This window comes from Malus domestica, chromosome 16 (assembly GCF_042453785.1).
Source record: "Malus domestica chromosome 16, GDT2T_hap1".
NCBI lineage: Eukaryota > Viridiplantae > Streptophyta > Magnoliopsida > Rosales > Rosaceae > Malus > Malus domestica.
The window spans coordinates 37,036,126-37,048,914 of NC_091676.1; the positions used below are offsets into that span (position 1 = coordinate 37,036,126).

At 39.8% G+C, this 12,789-nt stretch overlaps 1 pseudogene; it reads right to left on the reverse strand.

Annotated features, from left to right (window-relative positions):
* Window positions 1-4,451: 4,451 nt before the first annotated feature.
* On the reverse strand, window positions 4,452-11,297 carry LOC139193139 (disease resistance protein RPM1-like; annotated as a pseudogene).
* Between the last annotated feature and the right edge of the window lie 1,492 nt (window positions 11,298-12,789).

A 12,789-nucleotide genomic window follows, 5' to 3' on the forward strand; every position in this document is an offset into this window, starting at 1 on the left:
CTAGACCTTCAAAATTTATGTGTCTAAACTTTGTTAGTGCTGTTTCTTTGCTCTTCTTTTACCTTTCTTGGTCAGAGCGATGTAGTGGGAGCTGCAAGCTTCACGTGCTCAACTTTGGCAGAGAACTTTGACAAAGTTATCTGTGGTACCCATGAGCTATTGTTGCGTGTGGGAAGTGGATAATTGAACAGTAAGATTCATGTGTTTTCTACTTCACCAGAAATCTTCGACAGAATGCCCATAATTTCTGCAAAGCTGAGTGTGCGTGTGACAGGTGCTGACAAGGCTAGAAAAGTAGGTGCCTCTTCGATTTCTGAGATCGGCCCTCGTGGTCTCTGAGCAGCCCAGCTTTTGAGAAAGCGAGCGCCTCTTCGATTGATTCGGAGAACGATGCCTCATCGATTTTTGAGAAAACAATCATGCTGGAGGTTTGGCTCTCGAAGATTCGGGGAGCAGTGTCTCTTCGATTTTTGAGAAAGTAATCATGTTGGGAGTCTGGCTCTCGAGATTCGGAAGGCGGTGCCTCTTCGATTTTGGAGCAAGCAATCTTGTTGGGAGTGTTTTCTCGAATGTGAGTAAAGGTTGGGCATGTTTGCTAGTCTACCTTGCCACGAAGCACAGAGGTTGACACACAGGGACTTTCCAATTATCCAGCAATGGTACTGTTCCTTTACCCTCTCTTCGATTTTTAATAAAGTAGTCATGTTGGGAGTCTGGCTCTCGAGATTCGGAGGACGGTGCCTCTTCGATTTTGGAGCAAGCAATCTTATTGGGAGTGTTTTCTCGAATGTGAGTAAAGATTGGGCATGTTTGCTAGTCTACCTTGCCACGAAGCACAGAGGTTGACACACAGGGACTTTCCAATTATCCAGCAGTGGTACTGTTCATTTACCCTTGTGGGTAATAATATGGTAGCTAGACCTTCAAAATTTATGGGTCTAAACTTTGTTAGTGCTGTTTCTTTGCTATTCTTTTACCCTTCTTGGTCAGAGCGATGTAGTGGGAGCTGCAAGCTTCACGTGCTCAACTTTGGCAGAGAACTTTGGCAAAGTTATCTGTGGTACCCATGAGCTATTGTTGCGTGTGGGAAGTGGGTGATTGAACAGTAAGATTCATGTGTTTTCTACATCCCCAGAAGTCTTCGACAGAATGCCCATAATTTCCGCAAAGCTGAGTGTGCGTGTGACAGGTGCTGACAAGGCTGGAAAAGTAGGTGCCTCTTCGATTTTTGAGATCGGCCCTCGTGGTCTCTGGGGAGCCCAGCTTTTGAGAAAGCGAGCGCCTCTTCGATTTCTGAGATCGGCCTTCGTGGTCTTTGAGCAGCCCAACTTTTGAGAAAGCAAAAGCCTCTTCGATTTCTGAGATCAACCCTCGTGATCTCTAAGCAGCTCAGCTTTTGAGAAAGCAAACGCCTCTTCGATTTCTGAGCAGGCGCCTCTTCGATTTCTGAAGCTCCGTCGAGTGCAGATTTTTATAGGGGCTGTCATTAAGTTCTAAAGCACACTTGAATCTCCACCAGTAGAAGCTTCATTCTTGCACTTCTAAGATCTTGATTTGTCCGACCTCTTCTCTCTTCAACACCTTTGAAAATGTCTGGCCCCTCCGACCGTCGTTTTGACTTGAACCTTGTTGAAGAGGCAGCCCCGCCTTCTCCAGACAACATATGGCGCCCATCCTTCGTCTCCCCTACTGGTCCTCTTACCGTTGGGGATTCCGTGATGAAGAATGATATGACCGCTGCGGTGGTGGCCAGGAACCTTCTCACTCCCAAAGATAACAGACTACTTTCCAAACGGTCTGATGAGTTAGCTGTTAAGGATTCGCTGGCTCTCAGTGTTCAGTGTGCAGGTTCTGTGTCTAATATGGCCCAACGCCTATTTGCTCGAACCCGCCAAGTTGAATCATTGGCGGCTGAAGTGATGAGTCTCAAACAGGAGATTAGAGGGCTCAAGCATGAGAATAAACAGTTGCACCGGCTCGCACATGACTATGCTACAAACATGAAGAGGAAGCTTGACCAGATGAAGGAAACTGATGGTCAGGTTTTACTTGATCATCAGAGATTTGTGGGTTTGTTCCAAAGGCATTTATTGCCTTCGTCTTCTGGGGCTGTACCGCGTAATGAAGCTCCAAATGATCAACCTCTGATGCCTCCTCCTTCTAGGGTTCTGTCCAGTACTGAGGCTCCAAATGATCCCCTTCCGGTGCCTTCTCTTTCTGGGGCTCTACCGACTGCTGAGACTTCTCCTAAGCAACCTTTGTGAAGGCTCCCTCTTGTGTGTTTATTTTGACTCATGTATATGTACATATTTGTAGCTTATCAGGGATATCAATAAATAAGCTTTCCTTCATTTCAACGTATTGTGTTAAATACACCAAAGCCTTCTTCGCTAAGTTCTTTGAATTTTCTTTTGTTGAAGCTTGTATGTTGAAGCTTTCTGAGTGGAGCATGTAGGTTGGGGTAGTGTTCCCTTAATTTCCCGAGTGAGGAAAACTTCTCGGTTGGAGACTTGGAAAATCCAAGTCACTGAGTGGGATCGGCTATATGAATCTTAGAACGCCATTGTGCTCGATCCTGTGTCATGTCCTTCGTTAGATCCAAGTACTCTAAGTCTTTTCTTAGAGTCTCTTCCAAAGTTTTCCTAGGTCTTCCTCTACCCCTTCGGCCCTGAACCTCTGTCCCATAGTCGCATCTTCTAATCGGAGCGTCAGTAGGCCTTCTTTGCACATGTCCAAACCACCGTAACCGATTTTCTCTCATCTTTCCTTCAATTTCGGCTACTCCTACTTTACCCCGGATATCCTCATTCCTAATCTTATCCTTTCTTGTGTGCCCACTCATCCAACGAAGCATCCTCATCTCCGCTACACCCATTTTGTGTACGTGTTGATGTTTCACCGCCCAACATTCTGTGCCATACAGCATCGCCGGCCTTATTGCCGTCCTATAAAATTTTCCCTTGAGCTTCAGTGGCATACGGCGGTCACACAACACGCCGGATGCACTCTTCCACTTCATCCATCCAGCTTGTATTCTATGGTTGAGATCTCCATCTAATTCTCCGTTCTTTTGCAAGATAGATCCTAGGTAACGAAAACGGTCGCTCTTTGGCATTTCTTGATCTCCGATCCTCACCCCTAACTCGTTTTGGCCTCCATTTGCACTGAACTTGCACTCCATATATTCTGTCTTTGATCGGCTTAGGCGAAGACCTTTAGATTCCAACACAACAATACAATAAATTTCTTCATGTAAAATCCATTCTCACTTTTAATAATTTATTGCAACACTGACAACAAGTTGAATTTCAGACCAAAAAAGTATAATTAAAGACAAAAAAAATTGGATTGTACTTTTAGTTTTCATCTTGGACAACTTCATATAATAGTGGGACACCACAGTCAACGAAATGGGGTGGTGACCAAAATATGAACTCGCTCGAATTTCATTGTAGTCCATTTTACGTTTAATTCAACATTATGCTTTTGAAGTTGAACAAACTATTCAATTTTTTTTCAACGAATTTTTTTCAACGAAATCTGCGATTTTTTCACTACAACGCAGAGAGAAAAGAGGAAATACAGGTAAGGCAATCCAACTATTCTATCAACCTGGATTCGCCATGCTTTATATGAGTAGATGCTTCCTCTAGATTAATTCTCAACTGAGGTCGTATATGTATTTCTGTTGAATGGAATGCGAGAAATTTAATTATAATGATGAGTAAAACTACATGCAGTGGTCAGATGAATGGACAACTTGAAAACCAGCAAAATTCAGGATCATGATCAATTATTGTTTAGGTAGGGGACAACATTAGTCCCACCAGAGATTATGTGATCTGCCCAGTTTGTAGGCTTCTGGAGACATTCTTGCTGTTTTTAGGTTCAAACCTAGATTTATTAAAATGCAAAGGACTATTATAAATTTTGATTGTTTAGATTAATTAATAACGCTGCTGTCTTATTAATTAGAATATCATGTATTCTAACTTGGTAGACACTGTTTGATGGGACGGATCAGATGTGAATACTACTCTTTCAAACGTTCAGCAAAATAATTAACACTCAAGGCCGGGGAGCCAATTTCTATTGACTTCTTGATGTAAACTATCTGATACGCAATTCTTCGCAGATATGAACATTAGAGATCGGATTACAACATGGGACACTATTATCTTATTTTTTGATAGCTTAATTACTATTTTTCTGCTCAACCAATCATGCATGTTTGTGAGATGTAACGATGACCAAGTTACGGTACACGAATACATCCATCCAAATCGAATCATTAAATTAAGCTCTCCTCGTCAGGCTTCTTATATCACATGGTCCAAAATGTCATATAATCATACCCTCAAGATCAGATGAAATTTTCATATTTAGAAGGTATCATTCAAATTGAGAGTACACCAACTTGTACTAATGTCTAAAATGAGAACCTTAGTAAATTAATTTACAGGCTTTTGTTCTAAGAAATTCCATATCATGTCCTTCTACACAGAAGATACAGAGAATGAGCGAAGGTTGGTCATCTTTTCAACCGATGAGCATAAGGTGAACCCATCTTCTGTTCTCAACTTGAAGATGCCCAACCTCCTATCAGTTGATTCATTCTGCCAAGCTCCGCCATTAAAATACCATTGTCTTGATTTGCCTCAATAAAACACAGCTTTTGGAGTGACTGCAAGCCACATATTCCTGCAGGAACCTTAACTCCATATCTGGAATTAAATTGCGCATAAGACTCAACTTCATACCTATACACCAGGAGATGGTGAAGACGCTTGAGATTCAAAATTTCTGGAGGCAACTCAACGACACGAGAAGGTTTAAGATCCAAGGTCTCTAGGTTTTGAAGCTTCGTGATGGAGCTCGGACTTTTTTTACCTTGGTATCCCTCAAAATAAGATACCTGAGAAGAAGGTTGACGACCTCTATTGGAAACATGTCTAGATGTGGACCTTGCAAGTCTAATACAATAAGCAGTGGAAGACCTTTAGGGTATGTTTGTTTGCCTTCACTAGCATTCCTTGGATTGGACTAGACTAAATGATAGTCCAGTCTGGTGTTTGTTATTTATACGGACAAGAGTTAATGAGACTAAAGGGGACTCGCCCCGACTGAACGCCTCGCTAGCCGTTCTTAGCGAGAGCCCTCGATTTCAAGCGAACTCCTAGTCCCGTCCTCTCTCGCAGCTGATCCATCCGTCTTCTTCTCCTTCACACCTTCGCCATCTCCCATCTCCTTCACGACTTCGCCGTTTCATCCGAGTTTGAGTAGGACGAGGAGGTTCTCAGTGACGACGGAGAGGCCTCCCTTGACCTCAAACTCTTCGTGGGTAACCTTCCCTTCAACGTCGATAACGCTCAGCTCGCTGGTATCTTCGAGAGTGCTGGAAATGTCCAGATAGTCAAGGTAATTCCTTGTTTTCACTTGAAATTTTGTAAATTTTATTTGAAATTTGGGTGAAAAGTGAAATCGGTTATTGTTGGTTTAGTGTGTTGTGGGTTAAATTTGGAGGGTTTTTAGCAGGTGATATATGATAAAACAACCGGAAGAAGCAGAGGATTTGGGTTTGTGACTATGTCAAGTGTTCAAGAAGGTAAATATGCTACTCGACAGCTAAACGGCTATGTAAGTCTTCATATTTAAGTTTGACCATTTGTTGATATTTTCTTATATATGCGAAAGTTTGTGATTTGCAAATTGGTACTTTATTTGTAATCATATTTATTAACATTCATTTATTGAAACTTGCTTGAGATTTGTCTTACTGAAGAAATGTTTGATAGAGCCTAGTCTCTGGCCTTTCGTAGTGTGTATTTTTTTACGGTTGCGATTACTTATTACCATGTTGATTGTTTTGAGTTGAAGTCATTGGTTATAGGTCAAGTTGAGAACCCTGTTTGTTGTATATAACTATGTTAGCAAGAGTTTCATGGCATTATCGTGAAAACAATTTTATTGATTGACGTTTGAAACTTGGTCGATGTTTATTTCATTCTGAAAAGGTTGTTTTGTTTTGTAGCTTTGTGTTGCATTTCTTGATGTTGGTTTTTTAGTGTAGTGATTGGTTGAGTTTCGTATTTATTTTGCTAAGTCTTGCCGTCATTTGGTTGTATTGCATCCATGAGAACCCTGTAAATTGTATCTAAGCAAGGCTTATATCGTATATAAGAAATACTTCATTGCATTTGGCAGGAACTTGATAGCAGGGCATTGAGGGTAAACTATAGACCTCCTCCTCCCCAGACTGAGGATTCCTCTTTCTCTGGCTTTTCATATTTGGTTGTGTTCATGCATTGCTTGATTCCATTTATTTGAATGTGCTGAGTTTTCAGGTTTTCGCATATAATCATGTTCTAGATGCTATGGTACAGAAACATTATTGAGATTTTTGAAATAAACAAATGTGCTTCCATATCAATTTGTTATGGATATAAAAGTTTCACTTGATTTCTAAGAGCACCGTATTTGAGATGTTCCAAATTTGTTCTCTGATTAATATACTTAGCTATGGTGTGTGAAACATATCCACCAACTACAGTTTGCAGCAGTGTTGAGACTTTAAGGTTGAGGTAGTTGCGGATTATCTGCATTTTATCCATTTTTAATCAATTTATGTTCTGTTTACTACACGATGCTTACAACATGCAGTCTTTTGATCTGAGTATTTGACATCATGGTTAATCTTTCTCAGTCTAAGCTTCCACCTGGGGTGGAGTCTGCCCTACTACAAGAAGTTTTGAGCCTAACACCGGAAAAACTAAGTTCATTGTCTCCGCAACAACAACAAGAAGTAATAAAGCTCCAAAAGATGCTTCGGTAAGATTAGATTCAGCCATCGTAGCAGAGTCATAAATGGCAGTTTTGATGCAACAAGTTGTTACATGTGGATGCACCAACTTGCTTGCTAGAGCAACAAAAGGCGTGGTATTGATTCAATCGATTTTGATTGTTTGTAACAGTATGTTCATGTAAGGTGTCGATTTAGAGGATGTGCAGTGCAGGAGTACTATTGTATTTGTGTAGCCTACACAAGCTTGTGTTTTAGTCTAGTCAGTAAATTAGTTAGAATAGCAAAATTTTGTCTGTATCACAACATTTAAATTTACATTCCCTCAGCTAAAACTTTTTGCTTCACTTTTGCTCCAAATGTTGTGTACTTTGCTCGAGGTATATTCATGATCTCTTGCTTTTGCATATTGTTATTGGTTTTCTTCAAACTAGTTGGAGCAAGCAATTTACATGCTCGAATCCAAATGTAGCAATGATCAAGGCTCGGCTATCCATTTGCCATTGCGCCTCACGCATCATTGTGGTCTTGGGATTGAATGCAATCAAACCAAAGGTGAATAATTAAGAAAAGCATTCTAAACCTTGTCAATTGTTAGGAAAACACCTTTGTTATATTGATGTTTGGAGCAATACTACTCTTGAATCATGTATGCTTCTTTCGTTGGCAAGAAATTTGGTTTTTGTATTTTTTTATTGAGTCATACTCTCATCTAATATTATTAATTTTGATAATATCTTTAAATAAAAATAAATTAAATTAGAATAATAATTTAGTCTCAGTTTGAGCAAACACCAAATTGGTGACAATACTATTTTCATTATCCTGCTTCTTAGTCTGACACTGCACCAAACGCTTCACTAAGCTTGTCCAGCTTAGTTAGTCTAAGCCAGTCCAGCTTAGTCCCTGAACCTAGTTCAGTACGAGATAGTCCGGTGCAACAAACGCACCCTTAAGAAACAATTTTGGTATCGAAAACTCAGTAAGCGAATGTTCTGTTGGAATTTATTAGGTTTATTTAGGAAATTAATTAGAGATTTGATTTGATTTTATAGTAGGGTATTTTTGGCATTTACGCATTAGGGTTTTTTAGATTTATTGCTCTATAAATAGAGCTTGTAATTTAGTTTGAGAACAAGTTAGTCACAATGCAGCCTTTAGGGTTTTGTAGCTGTTTCGGCATTCTCATTTGTTTAATAATATTATTATTTTGTAGTCTTGTTCGTTGCACACTCTGATATTCAACTTGGTATCAGAGCAGGTTAGATCCTTAGGGTTCAATCTGTTCTCGTTAGTATCAATTTGTTTGCCTTTGTCGTTGCTTGTTTTAGATTTGTTAGTTGGTATTGATTGTTTGCAAGGAAAAGAAAGATGAAAAAAAAAATTGAATTAGATGATTTTGAGGAAAGCCTGAAGTTCGTATACTGCAGTGCATTGAATCAAGAACCTCGATCAAACCCGCCCTCAACCTACTGCCTGTCTGCTGACGAGGCCCTGATCCGAGAACCACAACTTGGATCGAGTTCATCTCTGCTGCACCTACCCCATCTGAATCTGCTGTGAACCTGCATCACAACGTCTTGAAGCCGTCCTGCTACGAACTGCAGCCCAGATCCATCCCACCACCAAAATCACATCGCCACTACACTCGCATCAACCCCATATGCACACTGCCACTGCAACTAGAAACCTAGCACATCTACCGTCCAAATGGATTGTTTTGTTCGCTTGAATTGTTTGTCTTGTTGTGTCTGCCTAACGGAACTTGCCTTGTCGTGTCCGTCTAACCGAACTTGCCTTGTCATGTCTGCCTAACGGAGCTTGCATCCATATCTGCTTGTTGGCAACCTCATGATGTGTACCGCCATGAGTTTGACGGGGGGTGTTGGAATTTATTAGGTTTATTTAGAAAATTAATTAGAGATTTGATTTGACTTTGTAGTAGGGTATTTTTGGCATTTACGCATTAGGGTTTCTTAGATTTATTGCTATAAATAGAGCTTGTAATTTAGTTTGAGAACAAGTTAGTCACAATGTAGCCTCTAGGGTTTTGTAGCCATTTCGGCATTCTCGTTTGTTTAATAATATTATTATTTTGTAGTCTTGTTCGTTGCGCACTCTGATATTCAACTTCTTCCCCAAAAATGAGCAGTGAGCGTAGATGAGAAGGGGTCCTCTTTGGTTGTACATTCTGCAAGGTGTTAAAAATTGATAGGCGTTGAACTTTGTTCGGCCACATTGTACCTTGCTCTTTCTATATTGCCGCAAAGTTTTGCTCTCTAGCCTTCAAAATGACAATCTCCTGTAAAAGATCATGGATTTGGCATGATTTGACCCTCCCATCGGTTGCTGTTTCTGCTGCTTGGATCAAACTTTTGTCCAATAGCTAAGTTAACTCTCAGCAACTTCTTCTGGTGTCTTTCCGTTCTTTTCGATGACAAATTCTTCAGCCATCCATAATTGAATTAACCTGATATGGTCGATTTTATAGAGATCAGGAAACATTCTTGGATACAAGAAACAAGACTTGAGACGGTATGGTAAGTCGCTGAAACTGAGAGACAACTTTATATGTTATCAAGTTGGTCGTTTTCCTCAGTTTCAGCACCAATACTTCCACACACGCAGCCCATTCATCAATATTTTTCTTGTCTTTTGTAGCTAGAACGGCACTGATTGCCACAACTGCAAGGGGCAGTCCACGGCATTTCGTTAAGATACTTCGACAATTTTCCTCCAAATTGGGAGGACATGAGTTTTCCGGAATGCGAGTGCAGAAAAAGAGTCCAAGATTCTTCTGGTGATAAGGGCTCTAAATTGTAGACCATACCGTGGTTGTCCACGCCAGAGGCCGAGGCTACAGCAGCATTGCGGGTGGTGATCATTACACGAGTACCGTGAGTGTTGTTGGCAAGGTTCTAAAAAATGCTAGGCACTAGCCGGGCAGTGGGGAGGGGCCTAGCACATAAGCGGTCTAGGCGGATTTATATAAATTTATTATGTATCTTATAAATAAGTGCTTATTTATACTTAATAAAAAAAAAAAAAAAACCCTATACTTGTATGGATAATTAAAGAATGATAAAATGTAAAAATAGAAGTAAAAGAATACACAAAGTACATCCATCCAACAGATTCAATATTTAAAAAATAGTAAGCATATAATCATAATGAGGGGTATTCTTGGATGATAGACTAAATTATTCTTGTTCATGATCCTTTTATTGGATTGCACATAGACTAAATTATTTAACCTTATTGTATCTAGTTTATTTCTTTTCTTTGTATGTATCCCCTCAAAAGTGCTCCAATTCATTTCACAATTGGATGAACTTGTAGTCAATCCATCATTTGCAAATTAGGTACACAATTTCCATAAGTATACCACTATGAAACTAAAAAAGAAAAAAAACACACAATTAATAATAATAAAAAAAAAAGAAAAAATAAACCAAACCGCCTAGGTGCTGCCTTGCCCGCAGCCTAGGACTGCCTAGGCGGCCACCTAGCTCCAAACTGATTTTTTAAAACGATTTTCCTTAAATCATGGTGGGTCTTCTCCGCCTAGGCGCTGCCTAGGCCGATTTTTAAAACACTAGTCGTTGGGCAGTGCATGATTGATGACATCCCACGCATCGTTGTTCCAAAGATCATCTAGAACAGTCAGGTTCCTGATTTGCTGTAGTAGTTTTTTTATTCTCTCTCTTAACTGGTTGGTGTTCATAATATCAACTTCTTCAGGGACTGGTTTCCCGATAACTTTGAAGATATTCTGAAGTATGTGTCTTAGGAGCTGCTTTATCTTGAATGATTGAGAAACTATGATCCAAGCATGTACCTTAAAATGTTTCTTAACTTTTGCATCCCAACCACCGATACTGCTTGGTGTCTAGATTCACCCGTCATGAGCAACTCAATCAGCTACCTTTTGGGCTCACCGATTGCCACGAGATCAGCCTCTTCCAGCCAAAAGGGCATCACCTTGACTGATCTGAAGCTTCCTAACCTTGCTTGAGCCAGGGTCAACATCAAGCTTGTATTTGTCATGTCACGTCCCTCTGAGAGACTTCTGATCTTTGATTTGATGCCTTGAATATCACCAGCAACCGAGCTTTTAATTTCTTGATGATGCGAGAAAGCTTACGAAGGGATTGCATGGAATCCGTGCCTGTGAACATGTGAATGAGAGAGCCTGAATTTGTCAAGCGCATCTTCAATCTCATAAGCCAAGTCTCTGACTTGTTTAACCCACACTTTGAGTCGAGGGTCTTCGTCTTCCTCTGTGTCAGCAACCCTTAAGAAGGCTTTAATGCGCTCCAACTCATCGATGATATCCTCGATCTGTGCTTGGACCCCTGAGAATAGTCTCCCCTCCTGTTCGATCAAGGAGGTGAGCCTGTCGAGCAAGAAGGTGACAACACTTTCTGCCATTTCTTTGGCTTTGAAACTTTTGTTTTGAAACTGAAAAGATGAAGAATGATGAGTGGAAGCTGGGAAGAGAAGGGTTTTGCGTGGAAGTCGTAAAATATATTGATATTGTTTTACGTGAGAAATGGTCAAAGTTTCTTTCAAACATTTGTTCATCCCATTACTTTGCAGCTTCCCAATTTTTTGGTTTTTATCTTACTTTGTAAACTACCAGGCAAATACTTTGACAAATTTTTGTAACACAATAACTGAATGATTAGGCAAGTTCGATATCTACTTTCTCTTTTTTTTATTTTTTTTTATGACGAAACTATATTATCTACACTAAGAGGGTGGGAGAGTGGGTTAAGCATCACAATGGTCTAGTAATAATGCAATTCAAATTTGTTTTTTATGAGAATCGAACCTAAGATATCTAAGTTATTTAACTTAGCCAAATTATCAACCCTTACTGTAAAATATCGTTGTAATTGAATAAATTTATCTATTTATTTTTGTTTTCTATAAGAAATGAATAAAAGATGGTAGTTAAACAAAGTTGAGTTGCGTGGTCCGACGAAACACCGTGTTGCCTCATATTACAGGATCTGGAAGGAATCATTCGGCCCGTATAAATTTCCTAGCAATGTTCCAATTACCTCATCTTTGTCTTTTTCTCACTCGCACGTTTGCAGTCAACTACACAAAAACCCACAAGACTCCAACAAGACCGTGTCAGGCCATCTCCAACCAAATGGTCTAGAGGGTTAGATAGCCGAAAATAGCCCAAAAACTGTCTCCAACCGAGGGCTAGGCCAAAGGGCTCGTGAGCTCCATAGGACAAAAATGGTCAAACGACCATCCAGTTGGCCCATTCCAGCTAGCCAGTCGGCCCCGGGCCGGGCCATACATTCAAATGCAACGGCTAACTGACGACAGCATGACGCCAGCTAGCAACGGCTAGCTGGCGTCAGTTACTGTTGGATTTGAATTTTTTTTTTTGGGCCAAATTTTTTTAAAAAAATTTTAAAAAATTCTCATTTTTTCCTATAAATACTTAAGTCATTCCACCTTTTGTCACATAATTTTCACCATTCCTACACTATTACCTCTTCCAATAATCTTTCCTTCATATTTTTCAATAATTTTCAAATGGCCTCATCTGCAATGAAAGGTAGGGCTTGAACTCGAAAAGAAGATGAAGCTCTTTGCAGGGCTTATAGATGAGTCTCGGAAAATAGTGTGAGGGAGAATTCTCAAACAAGTGAAGGTGTTTGGACTCGTGTGTCCAAAAAATACTATGAGTTCTACGAAGGCACCACTCCACCGAATACCGGAAACTACGAGAGTTGTTCTTTAAGATGGAAGAAACATCTTCATCCAAATTTGAATAAATGACATCAAGCAATGTTAGCTTTATTTTAAATATTTAATTATATTACTTTAATTTCATAAATGAATTTCCTTTAATTTTTGTAATTATATTACATTTAATTTCATAAATTAATTTCCCTTAATTTTTGTAATTATATTTTCTAGGTACACCAAGCGGAAGAATTGTATATGGAGGGTAGCTCGAAATC